Here is a 7,500-nt window from a genome sequence, read left to right as displayed (position 1 = left end):
AGCGCTTTGAGCACATTTAGTGGATATTGCGCTATATAAATCTCTTTTTTTTTATCTGAATATTATTCCACCCCTCTCCCGAAATAGTAACGTGTACTGTGCGGCTCTGTGGTCTAGTGGTACGACACTCGGATCGGAAGGTCTTGGGTCCGAGCCTCGCTCGGCGCAATGTTGAGTTCTTGGGTAAGGCTCTTTACTCACATTCTCTCACCGTACGCAGGTGTAAAATTAATACCTGGCCATTAACAGCGTTGTATCTCTCGGAAAAAAAATTGTAATATCTTCTAACGATAACATGCGTCATGTCCTAAATGTTAAGTATTGTTGTTGGCCAGGGCGCTCCTTGTAAAGCGCTTTGAGCATGTTTAGTGGATATTGCGCTGCAAAAAAGCTAATTTTATTTTTAATGTTATCAAGTTTACGTTGGATTTCAACCGTTAAATTTCACTAAAATTAGTTTTCATGAAAAAATAAGTATCATATTTTTGAAAATGTCTTTTACTCAGAGATGACGAAATCAGAATGGATTTAGGGGTATCTAGAATAAAAGATTTATTACACTCTTGCGTTTTGGAATTTGAACTTTGTTCCCAACGCGCACTCGCAAGCTCATATAATATATGCAGCGGTTGGGAACACGTCCGCAATTCCAAAAAAGCAAGAGTGTAAAAATCATATGTGACCTTTTGCCTCAAAACGGTATTAAGTCGGGTTGGTTAAGATTTTGAAAATTGAATATATAGCCAAAAAATTTCAGACTTTAGTTGAGTTTATATGTTTTATTGAGGAGAATGGATACCATATTTGAGGGTGCTAATGCCAACAGCTTATATTTTTTATCAGTTTAACATTAAATCTGACTTTTAAGCATATGGTTCGTTCCGACATAATACCGTTTTGGGACGACGGGTCACATATATAATTCAGACTTGAGTCAGGTGAGAGGGAATGTTTGGGATGACGGTTGCGCAGCATTAGCGTGCATTATTTTCGTCTCAACTTTTAATGGCTGACTTCAAGAAAATGTAAACAAAACAACATGGATTATTAGGTAAAATGATGCAAAATGTAAACTTTTTAACCGTTACGGCTGTAGATTGAAAAACAAGATAACGTGCGTATCCATTACACTCCAAATTACCTTATCTATTACGTCACACGGCGGGCATGTCTTCGTTTGACAGGTTCCAAGATCAAATCTTCTCGTATGTAACTGGATTAGAGAATACAGCTCATTTTTAACACCGATCTTGACAGATATTGCAACAGTTTCAATTTTGGATGGCAAAAACAACATGCGCCACGATTGTCATATTAAATTATCATTTTGTTTTGGTTTGCTCTTCTATTCTGTTTATGCTTTCCGTTTTTTTGCTATTAAAAATCTATTTTAGTTGTTTTTTTTTGTTTTTTTTTTTGATTTGCTTTGTTCTTTTAAATGTTTAACATCGTTGTTTTGTTTGGTTTGTAACTTTTTTTTGTGTAATTTATTTTGTCGTTGTTTTGGTTTGTCTTGTTAAGTTTGTTTTGTTTTGTCATTCCCCCCCCCCCCCTTTTCTTTTGCAAATTTCTTTTTCCCACTGAAGTGAAATTTGATACGTATATGTTTACGTTTAAGACATGTTTTCTTTTTTTTTCTTTTTGCATTTCTGACTGATTTTGTTTGTTTGTTGCTTTAGGTCTCTTCCAACACAATTGAGGTTATATGAGAGACCGCTGAAACAAAAAAACAAGCAATCTAACAAAGATAGTACAAATGTCAATCAAAATCATAACCAAAAGATATCATAAGCTAAATTATAAATAACCAAGAACAAACAGGCAGAAGATTTACAGAAAAAAAATCCCCTGTCAAAAATACAATCACAAACCAAAGAAGCAGGATAGGCTAGTAAAGAGAAGAAGAAACGACATCACTATCGGATCGTACACCCATGCGAACATCATAGGTATATGATTCAAGGGTGATGCTCCCATCCAACCACCCGCATTTCTGACTGAGATACAAAATTGTTGAACATTGTATATGATTGGGCGGCTACGTGGTCTTGTGGTATGACACTCGATTTCGGATCGGATCGGAAGGTCGTGGGTTCGAGCCTCGATCGGCATATAGTTGCGTCCTTGGAAAAGGCTCTCTACTCACGTTCTCTCACCGTTTAAAATGAGTACCTGGCCGTTAATAGCGTTGTCTCTGTCCGAGAAAAATTGTATCATCGGCGTCATGTCCTGTCCTAAAATGTTAAATGTTGATGTTGGCCAGGGACCCATTGTAAAACGCTTTGAGCACATTTATTGGATATTGCGCTATTTAGCTCAATTTTTTTAAAGTGATGCTGTTGGCTTGAGATACACTGTAAAGCGATTTGAGCATGTTTTAATGAATATTTGCGTTATATAACTGCTCACGTTTCTTAGGTTGTACTTATTTACAACCTAGTAGTAAAGAGTCAAAGCGTGTTGATTGCCTTGACTAACGACACGACACTAAGTCACCCATCATGGCATTGGCCACGCTCAACATCGCCTGCATTTGTTACCAGACAAGACATTGGCCACAGAGCTACCAACACCACACTCACTCACACACACACACACACACACACACACACACACACACACACACTCAACACAAACATGCACACCAAATTATGTGCAAAATAACCCTTTAACCTTTCCTACTCTAATTATTTTAGTCAGTGTAAATTTCTTTTTCGCACCCCCGTGAAATTTGATCAATAAATGTTTACATTGAAGACATGTGCTTCGAAGTCTTTACGGTGGAAAAGACATGCGCTGCGCATGCGGTGTCTATACGGTGGCAATGCAATCTTCTTTATAGCTTCTCGCAGCTCTGGAAGGGACATCTGCCTGTTGCTGCTAGCTACGGATCTCTCTCATCGTCTATTATTTTGTTGTCTATTATTAAGTTTTATCTCTTATTTAAGTTTTTTATGCATGATAGAAAGAATAACAAGGTAGCCCACTTTGGCGACGTGGTAGTGTTAAGTCTGGGTGCACCGGCAGGTTGCTTAAAATTCAGTTTGTTTTAAACTGTAACTTATAATATGTGACATAATGTATTGGAGATAAAGGGAGTAAATATGACTCATGAATCAAAAATACAAAGCAAACGACGTTTCGGCCCTTGGCCTTTATCAAGTAAACACAGAATGCATATATATTTATATTAGAATGTATAATGGACTCAAAACGGTATTTTGTGATGTGGTGATTTAGATGGCTAAAAATGAAATATTAGTAAAAAAATATTAAGATGTCTTCATCAAGTAAAAGTCGTATTTCATTGAAATAGGGATCTAAAGTGCATTGTCAAAATACTGGTTCCAATCTCCTTGGAAGTGTAAAACCAGGCCAGGATTGGATACATGCATTATGCAACTGATCTTATGGTTTCAGAGTGATGGCATCATATTTTCTAGCCTAAATAAAGATCATCCATCCTCTCTTTTCTTTACGTCCCGTAATCCTAAGAATCTGCACATACTCCCTGCTACTAAAATAGTTATACAATCTTATGATTCAATATGTAACCTGTTCATTGTTAGTTCTCCGGAGGACTGATTACACACTTCCAAGAAGTTTTGAACTTTTTGAAGGTGTGACGGAAGGGCTTCTGTTTTCCATAAATGGGGATTATCTATAATATTACCTTTCCATGTGCTCGGGGCCATTTGTAACATTGGAAAATGTCCTCAAAGTGACCCACATAGTGAAAAATGTTCACATTTTTTGAGCTATCCAATATAACAATTGGTCTTTTTATTCAGCCTGACACATGTGTATGTTTAACTTTCATAAACAAAGCCGGTGTTTACATTTATTAAGAAATGTCCAATCCTTAGACAGAAACATATCATGTGATCGATGACTCGGTTGGACGAAAATCGGAATATATATCACTCCCATTGGAAATAAATAAATAAAGGGCTCAGAATGGAGTCGACACTATCTATAGATAGTATGCAGATGACGTCACTCAGGCCGTTGTTATTGTTTTTTGCCATCCACGTTTATGAGTAATGCTCACTGAACTGTATTAACCTGACTATAAACGTGCATGCTCTACTCACTTTTCTGAATTAAAAACTCATAACGTAGCAAACCTGCCTTTTACGACATTCTGACTCCAATTGGATTCAATAGTCTGATGTCACGTCGCCCAGCAACGGCGACCATCGTGGTTCTAAACAAAGAAAATCTGTACTTTTTATTCTTCATGCTGACTAGAACTTTTCATATGTCTTGTGATCAGAATGTGTTAAAGTCCAAACATGATCAGATTTATAATGTGTATTATTTCCCTCTGGATACGCTTTTATGCTCGTCGGAGAAATATTTCATATGAGCGTCTGCCATTGTTCCGATAGTTTAGAGCCAGTTTCTAAGATACCATGCGTCATGACAAGGGAAGTGACGTTACGACTGTTGAAGCGTATTTCAAAAACTACACGAGCATCATTAGGTCATAAAAAAAACTTCGTAAAAATGAAAATGAATGCCAGACGACACAGTTTTAAGGATTTTGAATTGTTAGGTTAACCCTGAATCGTGATGGCATATGTGACCCTTCGCCTCAAAACGGTATTAAGTCGGGTTGGTTAAGATGTTGAAAATTGAATTTATAGCAAGAAATATCAGACTTGTGTTGAGTTTGTGTGTTTTATTGAGGAGAATGGATACCATATTTTAGGGTGCTAATGCCAACAATTTGTATTTTTGATAAGTTTAACATTTGATTCGGCTTTTAAGCATCTGGTTCGTTCCGACATTATACCGTTTTGAGACGATGGGTCATATATTATTGATCTATAGACACTATGAAGTTGATGTCACTCAGGCCTTTGTTATTGCTTTTTCGCCATTCGTGTTTATGAGTAATTCTCACTAAACTGTTTTAACCAGACTATAAACGTTCAAGGTTGCACATAGTTTTGTGTGTTGGTCCGTTATATTTCCGGATGGCAATGTTGTGAGCTTCTTAGCCAAGCGCATACTATCTATAAAGTGGACAGATAGTTCGAAGATGACGTAACTCAGGCCTTTGTTATTGTTTTTGCCATCCGCGATTGTGAGTTGTTCTCACTAAACTGTATTAACCAGACTATAAAAGTTCATGGTTACACAGAGTTTGTGTGTTGGTCAGTTATACTTCCGGATGGCAATGTTGTGAACTCCTTGGCCAAGCGCATTCTATCTATAGATAGAATGCTCACAACATTGCCATTCGGAATTATAACGGACCAAACACACAAAACTGTGTGTAACCTTCAACGATTATAGTCTGGTTAATACAGTTTAGTGATAATTACTCATAAACGCGGATGGCAAAAGAGTAATAACAAAAACCCGAGTGACGTCAACTTCAAACTATTTCTAGATAGAACGAAGATGACGTCACTCATGTACTTCCACGTTTATGACTATATACGATTAAGGTTACACATAGTTTTGTCTGTTGGTCCGTTATATTTCCAGATGGTAATGTTGTGAGCTTCTTAGCCAAGCGCATACTATATATATATATATATATATATATATATATATATATATATATATATATATATATATATATATATATATATATACTAGTAAAAAGCCCGCAATTTCTCGGGGAAAGAACTATTTCCATTCGATTCTGTACTCACCATCATTTAATGGCGGGCAGATTGGTAAACAACGTTGTCTGTGTAATTTGGTATATCTTCGGTTGATTTTTCTGTGTGGCCCAACATGAAGTATCAACGGTGAAAATACAAATTTAAAAAATACTGGGGATGTAGGAGCTTTCGGAATGTCTCCCCTTTACTTAACTTACGGAAAAACAAACACCCTAGCACCTTTAATAACACTTATGACTAACCTCTCGAGCTAACCCTAATAGTAAAAAAAGAATCAAAATGGCGACTGAAATACCTTCATGTGATCAAGTGAATAATATCACTATGAATGCCACGATTTGCTGAAAAATGCCAACACACACACACACATGTATACACCACACACAACACACACACAAACATACACACACACACACACACACAAACATGCACGAAATTAGAACATACTACTACATAACAAAACTGATCACCGCTAAATCAACAACACAACGGAAGTAATAATAATACTTGATGTCATAAATAGATGACGCAAATTGACAACTTTTTACAGTGTCAAAATTAGTTGATTTTGAGAGCCAAGTGTCGTCGGTACATATTTTATGATATCATCTGTTTAACTCAACGAACTTTCAAACTGACTTTAAATTATAAAAGAAAATCAAGTTATCTGTTTATCTATCTGTAAAAAATACATTTCTATTTTTCAAATCTTTCAGTAGAGTTGTGCGCCGTATCAATTTTTTGATTGACTCAATAAGCACAATGTTCTCCACAATGCTATATTTTTTAAAGAAAGGATATATATATATATATATATATATATATATATATATATTATATATATATATATATATATATATATATATATATATATATATATAGCGATTTCCATTCCATCTCCAAAGAATTATGAACTTTTCAATATTATTCATTCCGGCATCCCGACGTACGATATTGGGGAGGCATCGATCCCACACACCGAGAACTCACCAACGGAATTTGTCAGTTTTATGACAAGCCGTAAAACATCTTACAGTGATCATCATCTTCCATTTCAATGCTGGTTTATTATTACTACCGTGTTAACAGCGTGGGTTGTCTTCTCGTTTATTTACATTAAAGTGCCAATTTCACGTTTATATCTTTTGGCAATTTGTACTCAACAGATAGAATTCGTTTTCTTTGACGGAGAGGCGGATATCAGGAGTTCTGGCGTATAATTTTTTTTCTTTTTTAATGAAAAAAAACCTCAAGCAAACCAAAATAAACCCATGTTTTTTAAATTTTGGCCAGAAAAGTCGTCATTCAAAATTCAAACATCGATTGATTTGAATGACCTTCACCTCTCAAAACTCTCAAACTGGTGACGTCATTGAAGTCTTCTTTGGATTATCATATTTGAGAGTTCCTGATAAGGTGAAGGTCATTTTAATCGATCAATATTTGAAGGACCAGTTTCTGGCCATTTCTTTATTTTTTTTAAAAAAAAAGTGTTTTTAACAGGGTATGGCAGAATTGTATTGGTAAGCTTGTAATAAAATAAACACGATGGCAGGTTGTCGCGATGCCAAAGAATGCACCATGAGTCAACCGTGGGGCCGAGACGACGTGCATATATCTGCAGTTCTGTGCGGCTATGTGTTCTAGTGGTATGACACTCGCTTTCGGATCGGAAGATCCAAAGTTCGAGCCTCGCGCTCGGCGCAGAGTTGAATCCTTGGAGAAGGCTGTTTACTCACAATCTCTCACCATACTCAGGTGTAAAATGAGTATCTGGCCGTTAACAGCGTTGTCTGTGTCCGAAAAATTGTAATATCGCCTAACAGGCGTCATGTCCCGTCCTATATGTTAAATGTTG

General features: G+C 36.3%; 1 protein-coding gene across 3 annotated transcripts in view; it reads left to right on the top strand.

Moving 5' to 3' along the window:
* LOC144970469 (uncharacterized) overlaps positions 1-7,500 on the top strand; it is a 69,776-nt gene that overhangs the window by 41,626 nt on the left and 20,650 nt on the right. The gene's annotated exons all lie outside the window — the stretch shown is intronic.

This window comes from Berghia stephanieae, chromosome 4 (genome assembly GCF_034508935.2).
Source record: "Berghia stephanieae isolate SIO BIC M18660-M18661 chromosome 4, UCSD_Bste_1.3, whole genome shotgun sequence".
Taxonomy (NCBI): domain Eukaryota; kingdom Metazoa; phylum Mollusca; class Gastropoda; order Nudibranchia; family Aeolidiidae; genus Berghia; species Berghia stephanieae.
This window is presented reverse-complemented; position numbering and strand designations above follow the sequence as displayed.